Source organism: Dromiciops gliroides, chromosome 6 (assembly GCF_019393635.1).
Source record: "Dromiciops gliroides isolate mDroGli1 chromosome 6, mDroGli1.pri, whole genome shotgun sequence".
In the NCBI taxonomy this organism is placed as follows: Eukaryota; Metazoa; Chordata; class Mammalia; order Microbiotheria; family Microbiotheriidae; genus Dromiciops; species Dromiciops gliroides.
The window spans coordinates 158303166-158323158 of record NC_057866.1 but is presented as its reverse complement, the minus strand read 5'-3'; positions in this window follow the sequence as shown (position 1 = coordinate 158323158).

Sequence of the window (19993 nt, the reverse complement as noted above, 5' to 3'; positions counted from 1 at the left end):
GAAGACACGAGTTCATGTCCTGAAGAGTTCTGACTCATATTAGTTGTATGACCATGGACTAATCAGTATCTTCTCAATACCACAGATACTGCTCTAGGACTATAAATAACAGACCAGTTGCCAGTCTGCACTAGCGAGTGGAATTTTTACACTGGAAGTTTCCCACACAGATGAGATCACCCATCTGGATCTCTTTCCAACACTTCCAAAATCGCTTATAGCAAGAATTTTAGATGGGTGTGAGGAAGTGATATCTAATAGTTTTCTCATCTGTAAAATGACAGAGCTGGACTAGATGACCTTTAAAGATCTTCGAAGTCCTTTCCAACTCTGAGCTTCTATGATTTCATGAATGAGAAGGGTGGAGCAAACTGAGATATGGTAGTGGAGAGATCAGCATATGTACTCTACTACAGCTTTGAAGTTCCTAGATTTAGAGTGGAGTGAACCTCAGATGTCAGCAAGTTACCACCCTCTCATGTTATAATTGACAAAAGTGGGTTCCAGGTAGGTAAAATGTCTTGCTCAAGGTCACACAGGGGTCAGATCCAAACAGTATTTGAACTCAAATTTCTGATTTCAGAGTCAAAGTGCTTTCCATTCTAATGAGATGCCTTGGGTGATTAGCAGGGTAATTTGTTGATAGGATGGAGGCAAGAGATTCTTCATGATAGTATTGACAGCTCCCAATGCATTTTCTTCCCAGCAACTTTATTAGGTTGTAGTGAAAATATTAACTCCATTTTAGAGATGAGGAAATTGAAGTCTCAACAGAGAGAGAGAGAGAGAGAGAGTTTATGTCTGAGGGAAGACTTTACCTTGCATCTTCCTGGCTCCAAGGAAAGCTTTCTTTTGACTATGAAATATAGCCTCTTTTGTGACATATGAAACCTCTTTGTGAATGCGTGTGTGTATGTGAATGTGTGCATGTGTGTGTGTGTGCGCGCGCATGTGCGTGCCCGCATCAATCACACAGCTGTATGGCTTTAAGTAGGTTTTAAATATATCAAATAATCAACACAGTTATTAAGTACTCACTATGTGCCAGGGTCTGTGTGGTGCTGCTGTAAAATGCAGGGAGTATGAGAAGACTGGAAAGGTAAGAAAGGGACCAGAATATGAAATGCTTTAAAAGCTAAATAGAGGACTTCTATTTGATCCTGGAGGCAATAATAACAAACTAGTGATGTTTATTGAGCATGGAATGATCAGGTCAGATCTACACTTTAGGAAAATCACTTTGGCTGATGAGTGGCAAATGGATTGGAAAAGGGATAGACTTAAAGTAAGGAGGCCATTTTGAAGGCTATTGCAATAGGTTAAGCAAGAGATAATGAGGGTCTGAACTGGAGTAGTAGTTATATGAGTAGAGAGAAGGGGAGATAATATGAGTGATGTTGTAAAGGAAGACTTAAGATTTGGAAATGGATTGAGATAGAGACAGAGAGACAGAGATAGACAGAGAGACAGACAGAGACAGAGAGACAGACAGAGACAGAGAGAGATGAGAGACAGAGACAGAGATAGACAGGGACAGAGATGAGAGAGAGAGAGAGAGAGAGAGAGAGAGAGAGAGAGAGAGAGAGAGAGGTGTCAAAGAGGGCATTATAGTTGTGAACCTTGGAAACTGGAAGAATGGTGGTAACCTCAACAATAATAAGGTAGTTTGGAAAATGGGGAAAGTTGTCATAGGAGAAAGACAAGGAGGACCAGGAGGAGGAGATAATGAGTTCTATTTTGGTTATGTTGAATTTGAGACACCTAAGGTGCCTTCATTTCAAAATGAAATGAGTACAAAGCGAGGCTAGGGTTAGACAGAAGAGATAGAGATGTTGGAATCATCTACAAGGAAATGATAACTGGGAACTGGTGAGAACACCAAAGGAGATAGCATGGAGAGAAAAAGAAGAAGGCCAATGATAGACACTTGGGGAAAACCCACAGTTCAGAAAAAGAGCAGGATCAAGATCCAGCAAAGGAGAATAAGAAAAAGTCAGACAGGTAGGAGGAAAATCAGGAGTAAGTAGCGTCATACAAAAGTAGAAGAGAGTATATGCAAGAGGACATGGTAGCCAACTGTGTCAAAAGCTTCAGAGAGATCACGATTGGCCAATTAAGACGATGGATAGAGCAGCTGCAGATATATAATCTCCTCAAAGCATATTCTGAGTAAATCAATTTAGTCATCTCTGAACCATGTTAAAAAACAAAAACAAGCATTTTCCTTTTGTTTTTTTTTTAACTGATGGTTATAGTGATGATTAAAACCCTTTAAGAATTGCAAAGCACTATACACGTGTTATCTCATTTGATCTTCACAAAAGCCTGGTGAAGCAGATGCCTGAGAGGTTCCGTGGTTTGTCCAAGGTCACCCAGGTAGTGTCTTAGGCAAGATTTGGACTCAGGCCTTCCTGACTCCAGGCCCATTACTCACTCCTATCCACTCTATCCCCTTAGCCAAAATACTATTTCTACATACTTCAAACACACAAAAAGAATGAAGTCATAAAAAGTCAGAATTCAGAAAAATTTTAATCTTTTTTGGCAAATTTTCCCCTTTTTCGCTCTCTTAAATAAAATCAGTTGAATATTTTCATGGTTATGGTGACCCAAAGTAAAGCATTTTGCATGTGATCTTGGGAAAGTCATAATTTAACAGCCTCATTGTCTTCATCTGTAAAGGAGAGGTCATGCCCATTGTATGTATCTTAAGTGCTGTTAGGTTCAATTGAGATATGTATAAACTACTTAGAATTATTAAAAGTATGTTTATGTATGTGTGTATACATATAGAGATTTCTATAATATGTGTTATATAACATAAAGTCCTATATGATATAACATACTACCCTATAATTTTAATTATTATTATTTATATCAATTACAGTTTGCTTAAGGGGTTTTCAAAGTATAAAAAAACCCCAATTAAAAGATATGTCTATGAAGATTTCTTCACTTCCTTCTCCCTAACTATTGCTTCTCAGTCTCTTCACCCATTTCTCACCCCCCTAAATGTAGATCCAACTGTATGTCCTACAGGCATCTCAAACTCAACTCACCTAAAACAGAACTGATGATCTCCCCTACCCACCAAAATTCATTATTTCTTTTTTAAATTTTACTTATTTTATTTTTAATTTATGAAATAAAACAAGCATTTCCATAACATAGTAGTCTATCACGTATAACTTGCAATTCCTTTTAAATGTATAATAAATTTATCATGTAAATTTCCCCCCTTTTTTCTTCCCTCCTTCCTACCCCCACTCCTAGAGATGCCTACCATTAGATACAAATATGTGTGTATACATATATGTATGTATCTGTAAAAATATTAAAATATATAAATATACATGTAAATACATGTAAATATAGAAATATATGTAAAATCATTCTATACATACTTCTATTTATCACATAGCATCTTCCTTCATAGGTTCTTTGTAGTTAATTTGGATATTTGTAATAGTCAAAATGACTGATCTTGGCTACATTTGTTTTATTTGTACAAAAAAATTTAATTTAACATAATTGAAATTATCCATTTTACACCTCCATTTGCTCTCTATTTCTTGTTTATTCATAAATTATTCGCTCACTGAAAGTTGGATACGTAATATGTTCCATGTTCTTCACATTTTCTTGTAATGTTTTTCTTTATATCTAGGTCATGTGACCATTTCGACCACATCTTGATAAATGGTGTAAGATATTGGTTCCATGTCCAACTATTCCTCTCAATGTCCCTATTGTTTGGGAGCACCAGCATCTTTCAGGCACCCAAGTTTAGAAATTCATAGGTATCTTTGGCCTCTTACTCTTCTCCAACTGCCAACCAATTGACTTTACCTCCACAAGATTTCTCCCATCAGTCCCCTTCTTTCCACTCATATGGTCACCACTCTGTTTCAGGCTTAATCATATCTCACCTTGGCTATTCCTATAGCCTCCTCATTAGACTCTCATCTTCTACTTTCTCCCATCTCCAATCCATCCTTCACCACAGACATCAACATAAACATCTTCCAGCTTGCCTCCCTGTTTGCAAGGATCTTCAATGATTCTCTATTGCTTCTAGGAGCAATTAGAAACACTTCACTGGGGCAGCTAGGTGGCTCAGTGGATAGATCACAGGCCCTGGATTCAGGAGGACCTGAGTTCAAATCTGGCCTCAGACACTTAACACTTACTAGCTGTGTGACCCTGGGCAAGTCACTTAACCCCAATTGCCTCACTAAAAAAAAGAAAGAAAGAAAGAAACTCTTCAGTATGTCATTTTAAGTCCTTTACAGTCTGACTTCATACAATCTCCCTGGCTTGTTTCACATTTCTCCCCTTTGCACACTTTATATTCCAGCCAAATCTGACTATTTGCTGTTTCATGAACTGGTCATTTCATAACTTTCCTATAGCTATGTCTTTGCACAAGATGTTACCAGGCTTGGGAGGCACACCCTCTTCAATTCTGCCTCTTGGAAGCCTTAGTTCCCTCCCATAATGAGCTCATTTTATACTTAAGATGCGAAACCTTTACTGATATCATTATCTGTTAGCCCTCTCCACCTCCTCAAATTCTCCTTTATTTATCTATTGAAATGTCACATCCTCAGTCATCTGGAAAATCCTCGAGGGAGGTTAGAGACAATTTTTATTTTGCTTTTGTATGTCCAGTTCCTTCCTATTACCCATCCTGTATTGTGCACATGGAAGACATTTGATACATGCTTGTTGGTATGGAATAGAAATGACCAGATAATCTCCAGGGATGAGCTCCTCCCTTTCACCCTCAACTCTCACAGCAATATTCCAGGGTCTCATGCCCCTACCTCAGCTGAGTAGCTGAGGACACCTTTCCTGCCTCATGTCTCAGGTGCTAAATTCCTAGTTAGAACTCTGCCTCTAATGTTACATGTTATATAGCATAAAGTCCTGTATGATATAATTACATATATATGTGTGTGTGTGTGTGTATGTACAAATATACGTATATATCTAAAACATAATTATAATTCTGAAATAACATAGTTATATAACCATGATATAACATAGTTATAAATCGACCAACTCTTTAATTAAATGCCGAGATAGAATTTGTATGTAAGAGATGTTTGAATTTGTAGTCAAAAGGGATTTCTGGGGCAAAGCTCTCCTCTCTCATCTAAGAAAACCAACCTCAATGAACAAACAAACATTGCTTAACAAGACATCCATTCTCTTCTGTCCTCTTTCCTCATATGGCAATTGGGCAAGAATCATTGTAGGTCTCTGCTAGCTCACGGAGTTTCCTCCAGCCTGCATCTATTTGCAAACAACCTGTGCTTGGAACTATGAGTAATCATTGCAAATAGACAGAATAATCACCTAGCCCTCTGCTCTACCACCCAGTCGTGATGTCTTAAAAATACTTAGAAATACTGGATTATCCCCGTAGCCCACACTTTAAAAGCCCAGAAATCCATTTCCAAGCAATGGAAGCCTGAGGTATGCCTTAGCAGGAGGGGCATCTGGCTCAGTGATTGGTTACCCCAAAGGCCCTGCAGCTGGTTAGGTCTGTGGTTTCTCTTAATTAGCCTGAGGTTTTGTTGGCTAACTCTCAGTTCTTTCAGAAAGACTCGTACCCCTCATCATCCAAAACGGCCTTAATAGGTGTGGTAAATTTTAGAGGCTTTTGAACTTGATGGGGTTACCTGTCCCATTGTGGACAGAGTGGACATTTATCCTCTGGACTACACTTATCCACTAATTATGGGTCAGCTCATTTGGATTTCATGTACAACAATAATTAATCTTGAGAATTTGTAGCCTAAGTACAGGTTTCCTTTCCTTTAGAAACTGGTTTCCTTTCTCCAAAGAAGGCAATTTTTTCTTAAAAATTAAAAATACTTTCCTCATGCCCATCTGTCTCTTTTGCCCTCTTTCTTTCTGTATTTATCTCTGTGGACACAGAAACACTCTAGACATTTAAAGGATATATGTGTTTGTGGATGTGCGCCTGTATATTTATAAACAGGGCTGGACGAGAAGGGGGTGGGAAAGGTCCCTGGTAACTGTGTGGCCAGAAGGAGCCTCTTCCTGTAAAGAGGGCCCCTGGACCACACAGAAAAAAAGCCCCATCTCCCTCCTCCAACCAGGAGGGCCCAACCAGAAAATGCCTTTGACCCTATATACAAACATACATTAAAATGTAAAAATACTCATTCTGACTGTTTCTGTATATATTTGTGGGTTCAAGATTTCCAAATAGTACTATCTGGTAGAGTCTGGAGCTGAAATTCAGAGACGTGGCTCCGTCACATGACAATTATATGGCTTTAAAAACAAAAGATAAGCCAATTCCCCCTCTGTGTCTGACTCCCCTGATTTGGTAAATTTAGAATATAGAAACTCTTCTAGTGGCATGTTACTTGACCCATCTCTTCTCTCATTCTCCTTCCCCCTCCACCCTGTTTTGTAGGAAACCTGAATGTTACATATAATTGGTATTATTTTTTCACTGTGTGAATATAACTGAAAGGCAGGCAGTATAACATAATAGATGGAGGTTTTGGAGTCACAAAATCCTTAACGTCACCAACTAGATGACCATGGACAGGTCACTTAATTTTCAGGGCACCAGGCAGTTCCCTAAGATGAGTTACTGATTGGCATTCATCAAGGGACATTTCATGAGGAACTTTTCATGAGGGAATCAGCATTGACACAAAAGCCTAGATTTAAAAACCACAAAAATGATGCCAATAGTTCTCTGTAGACAATTTGTGTACTTGTACAGGAATTTTATAATTTAGAAAAATCAAAGGGATGTCCTTTCATGGGGGAAATTCTATTCATGGGCAGCTTATTAAAGCTTAAAACTGCATTAAGACTTTTGGGACACCCTGTATTATAGTGGCCAGTTAGAATGGGTCCACTTTCTGACTTACAGAGTTCCTACAGGATTAATCTTATGACACTTTCTTAGCTAAAGATTTGTGAGGGCAGACATAATAATTACTGGCCAGTCTCCTGAACTACAAGGCATAGGGGTCCCTAGCTTATTTCCTGAATTATCCACATATTGAATGTTCCAAGGAGAGGGGAAGCATGGGACTGAATGACCCCCAGGGAATGATCACAATAGGGGTGAGGGCAGTCATACAACAAGTGAGACAGAGGAATTTCTTTTAAAGGATTGGCACAGGGCTTTGCATTTCTCTACCCATGGGCATGTTTTCCCTTTCTTGGAGGGACTCTGACTTCCAAGGGTAGGACCTGAAGGTGGTTAAGCCACTGATGAGGCTTGGTAGTCAGCCTGGTGGTAGCATTGGGAAAGGACAGTGAAAATGAAGTTGCTACCATAAGCCAAGGACTCAAATGAGGGCTTCCCAGGAATTTGAGAAAGAAGCCACTCAGACACTGGGAGATGGTGGGAGACAAATACGATGAGTTGAGTGTCTGCCTACCCTCCTCCCACCTGTGACATTGAAAATGGGACAATGAAAATGTTTTCCTAATTTAAAAAAAAAGCCTGCAGATGAGACAGTTTGAAGACACCCACAGAAGAGAGTTGAGGGGAAACAGAGGGGAGAAGGGAGAGGTTGAGATTCCAGCCCTCACTTAGGACAGCTTTTGTTGCTGTTAATTTCATCTTCATTGGAGTGAAGATTCCATTTAATTTATATAGGATGTCCCAAAAGTCCTACTACAGTTTGATTAAAATTATACTAAGACTTTTGAGACATGCTCTATGTGATTAAATAATACTTTGAGGTCATATGAAGATGGGCCAAAGAATGATTCTATGGGCATGGGGGCTACAACTATTTGATAAATTATGAATTATTGTTGGCATTTTTTAGACCCCAAGACTAAACAGGAATACAGAAGACAGTGAAAATGGAAAGCTAGGGGATGCAGGGACCATGGGATTTGGCTCACTAGTAGATACAGGGAGAATGGATATTGCCTATATACGTTCATTTGGTAGTGAACAGATTTCTTAAGGCTGGATCGATCACTAGAACTGCTTAGGTATACACAATGGAAGTCAGCTGGAGCAGCTCAAGTTTAGAGCGCCGCTTGGTGGTTTGGTAAGATATTGCACTCTGAGAAGGTCCTTAGCCATCCTCCCTTAGTGCCAATGTAAAGGCAATGGCCCTGCACATGGGCACATATACTTCCCATTAATATACAAGAAGAATTTGGATTTGCCCCAGGGACACACTAAATATTCTGAATTATTACTAAGTATCCCAATTATTTCTAAGCAGTTGCATACATTTATCAATTGTGATGAAATGGGTCAGGGGAAAATTTGTACATGAAAGGCTCTGAGCATTACCTTTCTTGTAGTTTTCATTGCTTTGATTCAATTCAATTCAATCCAATTCAGCATATGTTTATTGAGCATCTCCTCTATGCAGGAGATGAGTTGGGTGCTAAGGAAACAGATAAATATTAAATTGTTCCGGTTTTTAAGAATCTTACATTTGGCATACACACAAATAAATAAAAACAAGTTATTCAGAGGAGAGAGAAAGCTCTAGTGCCTGGGGTTTGGGGTGGAGATAATCACAGAATGCTTCCATTTGGAAGTTATGGCTGAGCTGAACCTTGAAGAAAGCAAAGGATTATAAGTGAAGTAAAAACTGGTGGAAATAGATGGAGTTGGGAGAAAGAACTTGAGTTTGGGAAACAGTTAACAGTGTTATTTGTCTGGAATGAAGAAATTATGAAATGAAATGGCCAGGGAGGAAGGCTGGAGCCCAGTGACAGAGGGTTTTAAATACCAGACTGAGGAGCTTCTGGTTAAGGAAGTGACATTGTTAGACTTATGCCTTGAAAAATGATTTTAGTAACTGCTTGTGGGATGAATTGGAGAAAGGAGAGGCTGAAAGCAAAAAGCAGCTATTGCAATTGTCAGGGTAAGAGGGGATGAGCCCCTGGCCTAGGATAGTGACTGAATGAGTGGAGAAAGGGAACAGAAACTATCATGATAATACTAATTGACATTTATATTAGACATCAAAGTTTGAAAAGTACTTTATAAACCTTATCTGATCTGTGCTTCACAGTAACCCTGCAAAACAGGAACTACAAGCATTATTTCCTTTTGGAAATGAGAAAACTGAGGATGAGAAAAATTGTATGACGTGCCCTTGGCTACACATTGAATAAGTGTCAGAGACATAGCATGAACTCAAGTCTTTCTGATTCCAAAGACAGTATGGAATTGAAATGATATATCAGTTGATTTTATATTGCATAGAAAGATGAAGTATGGATAAGTGAGTAAAATGATGAATGAATAACATTTGTTAAATGCTTCCTATGTTTCAGGCGCTGAACTAGGCAGTTTCTGCCCTCAAGGACCTTGCATTGTATGTGTGTGTGTGTGTGTGTGTGTGTGTGTGTGTGTGTGTGTGTGTGTGTGTGGAGAAATAATACATGAATTGGTGTGGTCAGGGAAGAGCTGGAAAATCATTAGAATATTGAGTGGAGCCATAGAGTAAGTCATTGTTAGATCAATTTTAGAAGCAGAGAGACAGACAGAGACAGACAGAGCGACAGCAACAGACAGAGACAGCAACAGACAGAGAGGAAGGGGAGAGACAGACAGAGACAGAGAGAGGAAGGGCAGAGAGAGAGACAGAGAGACAAAGACAGAGACAGACAGCAATAGAGAGAAAGAGACAGAGAGGAAAGGGAGAGAGACAGAGACAGAGACAGACAGTCAGACAGAGGCAGACAGAGAGAAACACAGACACAGACACAGACAGAGAAAGAGACCCAGAGAGACCCAGACAGACAGAGACAGAGAGAGAGGCACTATGCTAAGCACTGGGAGTATAAATGCAAGAGAGTAAGGAAGTCAGAAACCCTCAGCCTCTGCATTCAAGGAGCTTAACGGGGAAGACGACAAATGCCAAAGTGCTGGAGAGGGGGAGGGGGGAAGAGGGTAGGTTACTTGTAGGGGAGACTTCCTGGAACTGACATGGAGGCCTGGGCCCCAGCAAAAGTTCCCCTATGGGAAGGGTACCAGGGGATTGATTCCAAGTTTCCAGTGAGGTGGAGATTGTCAGCGAGTAGGGCCATGGTGAGGAGCCTGTGGGGAAGTAGTCATTTATTTACTCTTCCCAGAGCAAGAGTTGGAAGAGTAGTAGAAGGGAAGGTCATAAGCTGGTGGCAGGGCAGTTAGGAAGATGTCCGGGATGGATGGACATGAAGCATGGTCTGGGGCTGATTAAATAGAAAGCATCCATTCAGTTTGCACATATTCACTAATTGAGACAGTTTTTGATGACCAGGATGGAGTAATCAAACTGAGTAGATTAACCCCACAAGTAGAATCTTTACAGTTCTGGTCCCTAGGATGCTGGTCTAGGTAAGAAGTGGGTAGCAGCAGGGGAGATGAATAGACAGCCAGGGTGAATAGAGAGTCAGTGATGACATTAAATAAAATTAAAAATTCATATTAAAAAAAGAAAACCTTCTGGGATTCGGGAAAAAAGTCACTTATGACTCCTAGCTTACAAACCTGAACCACTAGGATAGTGGTACTCTCAACAGAAAAAAAAAAAAAAAGAATGCACAAAGGAAAGACAGATGGGAGGACATGGCTGGAGACAATCAGTTGCTTTTTGGACAAGCTGAATTTGAGATGTTATATAGGCAATCTAGTTGGGGGTCAGTCATCAATGGAAGACTGGAATTAAGGAGAGAGGTTATGACTGTATACTTAGGAGTCATATTATTAGAGAAGATAATTAAATCCATGGGAGTTCATGAGATCACCACAAAAGAGAGCCAATAGAGCAGAAGTTTTTAAACTTTTGCTGTCCTCAATCCCTTTGACAGTGTGGTGAAGCTTATGAACCCCATTGCAGAATTTCCCCTTAATTCATAATTCCTTTATAATTGAAGGAAATGCTAAGTTTCAGTTGGAGGTAAGTGAAAATTAAGTACATTTTTCTCTTCCAATTTCATGGACCTGCAAAAAGCTATCCACAGACCCCTTAATGGCCTGTGAACCTAGAGTTAAGAACCCCATTGTTGTTTATTGTTGTTCCTCCTTCATTCTCAAAAAGGACATTATGAGGGTGATATCTTGATTTGTGCGTGAATTGAATTTAAGTGAGGCAGGGCTGTGCAAAGTCATCTCCTCCACAGTCATCAGAGTCCAATAGCAAGAAAAACGTCAAGACAAGTGGTGATGGTCTGGGATGCAATGAGTGACCTTGGCCTTTTAAAATTAAGGTCTTCCTTTTTCTACAGTTTTTTCGTCTGTTTTCTTTCACAACCTAATGTGGAGATGTTTTGCATGACTACACATGTATAACTTATATTGAATTGCCTGAGTTCTTAAGGGGGGGTGGAGAGGGAGGAAGGAAGAGAATTTGGAACACAAAGTTTTAAAAATTGATGTTAAAATTGTTTTTATTTGTAATTTGGGAACAATAAAACTTTAAATAAAAGAACCTAAAAAATATTAAGATCTTTCCCAGTTCTCAGTTTGTCTGAGGAGTCCCTGTTATAAAGAGAAAAGAAGAACTAGGAAAGACTTGGAAGATATTCATGGTAGGAGAATTGGAGATGAATGATGATCCATCAAAGTTAGGCTGAGCAAGAGCAGTCAGATAGGTAGGAGAATCAAGAGAGAGCAGTATTGTGGAATCTAATGGAAGAGATATATGCAAGAAGAAAGAGTGATTGATCAACTGCCAAAAGCCAAAAAGAAGTCAGAAAGATAAGAATTGAGAACACATCATTGTAATCTTGGAAATAGCAATTTCAGTTAAGTGTTGAAGTCATAAGCCCCTAATAAGTATATAGCACTATTCTAGGAAACAAAAACACATTCTTCCTACAAGAAACTTAGGTTTTAATGAATATGTGTGGGAGAGATAAGGGGTAGGGGTGGGGAAGGACCATTCTTTTATAATATTTGGAAGTTTTGCTGAGTAAGGGTTGAAGAACTGGTTGGTTCATTCACCCCAGAAAGAGCCTGATGCTTCATAATTTCATAATTTCTCTCCAAAGTCCTAAATCAGTACTTGCCTTTAACCCAGAGAAGAAGAGAAATGGGCCTTTATTTTTTGCATTTGGTATGTTGAAAATAAAGACACATGGGGCTCATTAGTGGCAGATTTTGTTTTTGCTGAATGATATTGCAACAAACAGCCCAGACAGCAAAGTCCCAGATGCTTAGCAAAGAATTGGGGGAAATAAATACCTATGTCTTCTGTTCATATTTCTTTGGGGGCAAAAAAATTTGGGCACCCTCAACAACATCACAAACTCAGCCCATAATGGTGCTGTGTGTTTACTTGGCAGGAGTTGGCAAAACTTGATATACTTTTGCAAACTGTAAAGGAAGAAAGTGCAATTCTTTCAATAAACTGGAACCTCATCAAGTGGCAACTGTACATGCTAACTACTGCAGTTTGCCAAAATTTGAGACTCTTCTTTGCAACTCCAACACAATGGATGTCCTTTCATGCCTTCATTCTCAGAAGCCAGAGCTTGTGCCATTTTCATTGGGAGACTAAATTATTCCAGAAGCAATAGTCCTATTGCTTTGATTGCTATATACCCAGAGAAAATGATAGTGATGGTAGTAATAATAATAGTGGTGGTGACAATAAGACTGGTGGTGGTGGTGGTGATGGAGGGAGCCATGAAAGTGATGATGGTGGTAGAATTAATGTTGATATTGGAAGTACTTGCATGAACTGATGCAAAACGAAATGAGAAGAACCAGGAGAACATTGTATACAGTAACAGCAACACTGGGTGATGATCAGCTATGATAGACTTAGCTATTCTCAGCAATACAATGATCCAAGATAATTCTGAAGGACTATGATGAAGATGCTGTCCATCTCCAGAAAAAGAACTGGTGGAGCCTGAATGCAGATTGAAGATATGTTTTCTTTATTTTTTGTTCATTTTTTGTCTGCCTTTTCTTTCACAACATGACTTAAATGGAAATGTGTTTTGCACGACTACCTAAATATAACCTATGTCAAATTGCTTGCTTCTTAATGGGACTGGAGAGGAGGGAGGGAGAGAATTTGGAACTTGATATTTGAAAAAAATGTTGAAGCTGTTTTTACATGTAATTGGGAAAAATAAAATATTAATTTTTTTAAAAGAAGTTATGTTCATAGTGATAGTGATGATGATAGTGGTGGTGGTGGTGGTGATAGAGCAGTGATAGAGAAGCCACTACTTTCCAATACAGCCCATTCACTTTTGGATAGATCTAGTTGTAAGGATGATTTTTTTTCCTGGATCAAGACTAAATTAGCCCTTCTCAATGTACACTCATTGATCTTTGTTCTTCCCTCTGGAGCCAGGCAAGCAAATCTAACCCTCATTCCCATAACGGCCCTTGAAATTACTTGGAGTATTATAATGTACCTTCAAAATCTTCTCCAGTCCTCATATGGCAAAAACTCTAGGACATTAACTATCAAGGTTGCCCTCCTAATGGCATGCACAATATATGGTACTCAGAACTGAACAAAATATTCTAGATGAGTTCCAGCTAGAGAATTGTACAACAGGACTCTCAGCTCTCAATTCCTAGAAGCTAGGTCTCTCTGAATGCAGTCTCAGATCCCTTTAGTTTTCTTGACTCCCATGCTGGTGGGCCATGTCTGCTTTCAGTTGAACTGCTCTATAGGAGCCTACTTTATAGAATGTTGGGTGAATTTGCACTCACGCTTCCATCAGAACCATTCAGTTCTAGAGCCTTCCCTATCTTGTACTTGTAAAGTAGATGTGGATTCAACTCATGAATCCTTGAATTGAAGGGAAGAGTAGCCTAAAGATTCCAGTCCACCTTCACTTTTGTGATGACACTCCAAGACAGAAGAGAATTCTCAGAAGTAAGAGGAACTTGACCTAGATCCTCTCTAGCCATTAGCTCATGGCACTTTTTTAAGGAAAAACTAGGGATTTCCCCGTCAGGTTTTTTTTCCTTTATCCTCTGTTCAAAGCAAAGAGAACTTTCCATGACTTCTTTTCTTATGAGTGTTTTCTACCTTTTACTTTTTCACCTGTCTTGTCTCTGCCTTTTGGGGGACCCAGAAGTTGTGAAATATCAGTGGGGCTCAATACACCTTTTGAAAATGCCAGTGACTCAGAGGCTGATTAAAGGGCTTGGAGGGACCACCAGCATAAAGCCTAATGGGCCTTTAGAATTCAGGAGCCACCCCAGTCACGTCAGATGGTGACGGTTATTAACTAGACAACTGTTGCCTTCTGTACCAACAGCTGGAGCTTCTGGGAGGTCTTTTAACCATAGCCCCAAGCAAAGGGCACTGAGGTAATGCTGGATGGAGGTAGGTCACCAACGGATGGAAAACTGTGGTGGGATTCTCACTGGTGAGTGGAGAGAAGAGGTTACAGCCTTGATGCCAAATCCTCTGTGGCCAGATTCAGTGCCCAAGGCATGATTTCCACTGTGAGCTCAGCCGAGCTCACATTGGTACTATCTGTTACTGGGAGGAAAAAAACAAGACATGATACTGAACCCCTGAGCCAAGAGAGGTTTCCAAAATTTGTTCTGTGGATAATGTTTCCTGGAGTACAAATGAGAGATTTTCTTTTATCTGATTCCTATCACAGCTCACTGTTTGAAGCTTAAGAATGATTGTTATAGAATTAGAAGATAAAAAACACACAACAATATGAAACTAGAGTTTAATGAACCAAAGTAATCCTGTAGCTAAATGCCCTTGACATATAAAATTCATGATAATTACCCAAAGAAGAGTTGGGCATTTGCAAAAGGAAAACATAAGCAGATTAACCATTTCTTTGCTCTTCTTCCAGTCCAAAAAGGCCTTTCGATGACCAACCAGTAGGTGACTAAGTTGATGATCCATTGTTATATGTTAAAACATGCTCGTAATGAGTATTTCTGCAACTGTAAGCAGTATCATTTTCCCAGAACCCACTTCTGAGTCAAGTGTTAAGTGAATTGATCTGTATCAATGACGTGCCTTCTCCAGAAGCAATGGTAGTATCGATTTAATTATTGCTCTCAGAGCAAGAGATGGAAGAGTAACCACTTAAGCCTAGAACCCCACTGGACTCAGAAAATTCTCCCTGAACCACTGTTCCAATAGGGGACTTGTAGGGAGCTTAGTTCTTAGAGCTAAGAGTTCTGCCTATAGCATTCAAAGCTGTGTGGGTACTTGATAAGGTTAGGGCTTGCTTCTAGTCCTTTGAGAGAGTATGGTTAATTCTACTCAATTCAACAAACATTAGATAAGTCCCTACTAAGTGTAAGTCACTTTATGTACTAGGCTCTAGGGACACTAAAATAAAAAATAGATATACCTCAAGGAATGTGTGTTCTACTAGGGGATTGAACATATACAAAGATGAGGAAAATATAAAAAGTAAACATTGCTCACAACAGGGAGATCAGTATTGGAGGTAGCCCCTAGATTGTGCACTGAAGGAAACTGGGGATTATAGAAGGCATAGGTGAGGAGAATGACATTCCAGATAGACCATGTGAGGGACCATCTATGAAAAGGAGACAAAGTGTGAGTAAGATGTGAGAATGTCTAGCAGACTAGTTTGACTGAAATAGAGAATACATGAAAGGGAGTATTATGAAAGCAGACTGGAGGTAAATGGGAGTCATAGAAAATGCCAAGCTTCAAATTTTGTATTTAATCTGGGAGGCAATAATGAGCCACTGATTATCTTTTTGTTGAGGTTTAATGCAATCAATGGAGGCAGACTTGTGAGATAATAACTACAGTGTCTCAAAGTTAGTAAAGCATTTTATAGATGTTATTTCATTTGATGTCTCCTGATCCTAGGAGGCAATTGTTAGAGTGATCATTATCCCCATTTTATAAAATGAGGGACTTGAGGCTGAGAGAGATTAAGCAACTTGCCTCTTGTCACACAGCCAATAAATCTTTGAGATAGGGTTTGAAGCCAGGTCCTCCTAACTTTAAAGTCAGGTGGCATAAAATGGAGAATGTTTCGGCCCAAGTGTCAGGGTGTTTTTTTTTGGGGGGGGGGGAGTGGGTTGGCTTTAGTGACATTAGTATGTGCAGTGTCTAGCAAAGTATGAGATGGGAAGGGGGGTCTTCTGCATACGAAAAATACCAGTGTTTCAAACTATAAGTGAAGAAACTAGAGGGAATGGGATTGTTTCAAACAGTCTGATGAATGGACAGAGGACTCTCTGGCCTCATAGCCAGCATTGTGCTCATTTTCATTAAAAGCTCCCTGCATGGACACCAAAATGTGGAAATTCATTTTGAGGAACTGCACCTCCCACATGGACACAAATCACTTAAAAATGTTCCTATAAACAGAGCTACAGTCCAAATCGCCCATGTTCCCCTCCTCCTCCTCCTCCCCCCTTCCTTTTTCTTCTTCTCCCTGTTAAGATGATACTCCAAATGATAGATATCTTTTTGCCTGTTCAGGTTATTACTCTCTGGGTTTGCCTTAATGATGGTTTGTTTTTACTGGATCCTGTATACCACACAGGATTCTCGAGTTGTCCCCCCCCACCCCTCCCACCCCACCCCATAAACTTATTGAGCTGGGACTGATATTTTTTAAGGCATAGCAAATAGCTAGGGGGTTTTTTGTATGCTGCTTTTTTCACTATAAAGAGAAACAGCAACATACAATAGAAGGGTTGTTACCTTGGGAGAGCAGCCAACCTCTGTTGTCAAATAGCAGGACTGTAAGACGGGCAATGAAGGCTGATCCCAGGCAATCCAAAGAGCTGCCATTCAGTAACATTCTTTTTTTTTCATTTTTAAAAAGTTTTATTAATGTCTTTTGATTTTATATCAGTCATTTCCAGATATACTGCACCCCACAACTCACCTAGTGAGCCTTTCTTTTTTATAGCAAAGAAATAGCAAGGGTATTATGACACTCTGCACCCACAACTTACCACTTCTCCAAGCAAGAAATATCCTCATCTCTTGTCTGGGACCAATTGTAATGACTTACAGTTAAGATGGGACATTAAAGTTTCACAGCATTCATTTTTGTTTTAGCATTCTTTTCATGAATATTATTGTAGTTATGCATATTATTCTCCTCATGTGGCTTTGCATCAGTTCGTGGAAGTCTTCCTGTGTTTCTCTGAACTTTTTAATTCGTCTTTCCTTTTATTCCATTACATTCACACGCTCCAGTTTGTTCACCTGTTCCACAATTGATCTGTACCCATTTAATTTTAATTTTTATTACCACAAAATGTTTTGATATGAATTTTTTTTGGGGGGTGTACACATGGAACCATTCTGTTTTTAGACCTCTTTGAGGTTTATGTTCATCAATGGCATCTCTGGATCAAAGCATATAAGCAGTTTAGTGGCTTTTACAAAATATTTTTAATTTGCTTTCAAAAATAGGCAAATGGGGGGGGCAGCTAGGTGGCACAGTAGATAGAACATCAGCCCTGGATTCAGGAGGACCTGAGTTCAAATCCGGCCTCAGACCCTTGACACTTACTAGCTGTGTGACCCTGGGCAAGTCACTTAACCCCAATTGCCTCACCAAAAATAAAAATAGACCAATGTATGACTCCACCAAGAGGTGTATCATTGTTCCTGTCTTATCATTTCTCTCCAGCACTATTTTCATCTTTTATTCTTTGCCAATGTGTTGGGTGGAACTTCAGAGTTTTAATTTGCATTTTTCTTATTAATGATTTAGAGCAATCTTTGATGTTGATCATTTGTATTAGCCTTCTTTTAGATACAAAACACCTGCTTTCATTTGACCTCTTACATAAAGAAAAACACAATGAACAAAATGACCAAAGTTTTCAGAAGTGTTAGGATGCTCATGAGGAAAAGAACACAGTATTTCTTCTTCTCTGTGGAAGAATAACCTCAGTACCTAGGCAGCTAGTGAGGGGGATGTGTATTCCCCTCAGTCATCTGAAATATGTATATTTCAGTTTATTTCAACCAAGGGAATTGAGTTTTCCATCCCTACAAGAAGCCCATTAATGCAGCCTTTCAGATAGTCATTTTAAAAAAAATCTATCCTGAAAACAGTTTTACCAACTCATCACACTGGGATTCAACACGCTGTGTATCTCTATCTTTATAGTTCTCTTATATGTCTTTTCCCATCTTTCTCTCTTCCTTGTTCTCTTTCTAGCTCTGTCTCTCACCTTTCTCTTTCAGTCTCTCTGTCTCACTTTTTGTCTCTGTCTCTTTCTTCCTGTCTGTCTCTCCATCTCTGTCTTCCTGTCTCTCTGTATCTGTTTTTGTTTGTCTGTCTCTGTCACTCTCTGTCCTAGTCTTACAATTATTTTAATAGGATACTGTTCAACTCTTTTCCTTACTCTATCTGAGCTACAAAGCTAATCCACATTTCAGTTATCTGATGAATATAGCCCCCTTGGACTCTTGATTTTCTGCCTCTTCTTTCTTTTGTTTTTCTTACCAGACATTCACAATGAATTGATTTGATTGTTACTCTCTTTCTTTTTTTCCTTTTTTTTTCTTTTTTAAGTAATAAACATTTTTATTTGTACTTTTGGGTTCCAATTTTTATCCCTCCTTCCCTCCCTGAGGTGGCAAGCAATTATATATGGGTTATGCATGTACAATTATGTAAAATAAAACCATATTAGTCATTTTGTACAAGAAAATTTGAATAAAATGAAAAAAGAAAAGAAAGTGAAAACAGTATTCTTCAGTCTGTGTTCCATCAATATCAGTTATTTCTTTGAAGGTGGATAGTATATTTCATCAGTAGTCCTTTGGAATTGTCTTGGATCATTGTATTGTTGAGAATAGTTCAGTCATATACAGTTCTTCATAAAGCAATTTTGCTGTCTCTGTGCACAGTGTTCTGTTGGTTCTGCTCACTTCACTGTACATCAGTTCATTTAAAAAATTTTTTTTCCTGATGAAAGTATTTTATTTTTTTTCCAGTTACATGTAAAGACAGTTCTCAACATTTGTTTATACAAGCTTTTCAATTTCATATTTTTCTCCCTCCCTCACCCCTCCCCCAGACAAAGGCAATCTGATATAGGTTATACACACACACACACACACACACACACACACAAATATATATATATATATATATATATATATAAACATTAAACATATTTCTGTATGTCATGTTATAAGAGAAGAATCAGAGCAATGAGGAAAAACCTCAAAATAGAAAAACAGCAGCACCAAAGACAAAAGAAATGGTATGGTTCAATCAGCATCTATACTCCACAGTTCTTTTTTTTTCTGGATTTGGAGATCCCCTTCCATCATGAGTCCCCTGAAACTCTCCTGTATCATTGCATTGGTGAGAAGAATCTAGTCCATCACAGTTGATCAACACACAATGTTGATGATACTGTATACATCAGTTCATAAAAGTCTTTCTAGCCCTTTCTGAAATCATCCTGCTTGTTATTTCTTTTAGAACAATAAGATTCCATCATTGTCATATACCACCACTTGTTCAGCCATTCCCCCATTAAGGTCTATATCGTTCTTATTTTTTGTGTTCCCTGAGATGATTCATATTCTCATTGTGTCATGGTCTATAAAAGATTTGAGGTATACATATATGTTTATCTGTTTGTCTGTTGGTCGGTCTGTCTATCTCTTTCCATCACATACACACTCCTTGTTGAGCACATAAAAAATAATATTGAAATTCCTATATTATGATAGAATGGAAGCTCCATGAGAGGAGATATTCTTTTTATTTTGCCTTTATAGCCTTAACACACTGCCCAATGCTAGAATATGAAAAAAATGCCCAATAAATATTTTCTGAATTGATGAAGGAGTTGTACTACATAGTTTCTGAGGCCCCATCTAGATATGATCCTGTGATTCCATGAACTCTTTCCAGATGAGCACCATCTTTTTTTTGTGTGTTTTTGGGGGTTTTTGGTGAGGCAATTGAGGTTAAGTGGCTTGCCTAGGGTCATGCAGCTAGTAAGTGTCAAGTGTCTGAGACTGGATTTGAACTCAGGTCC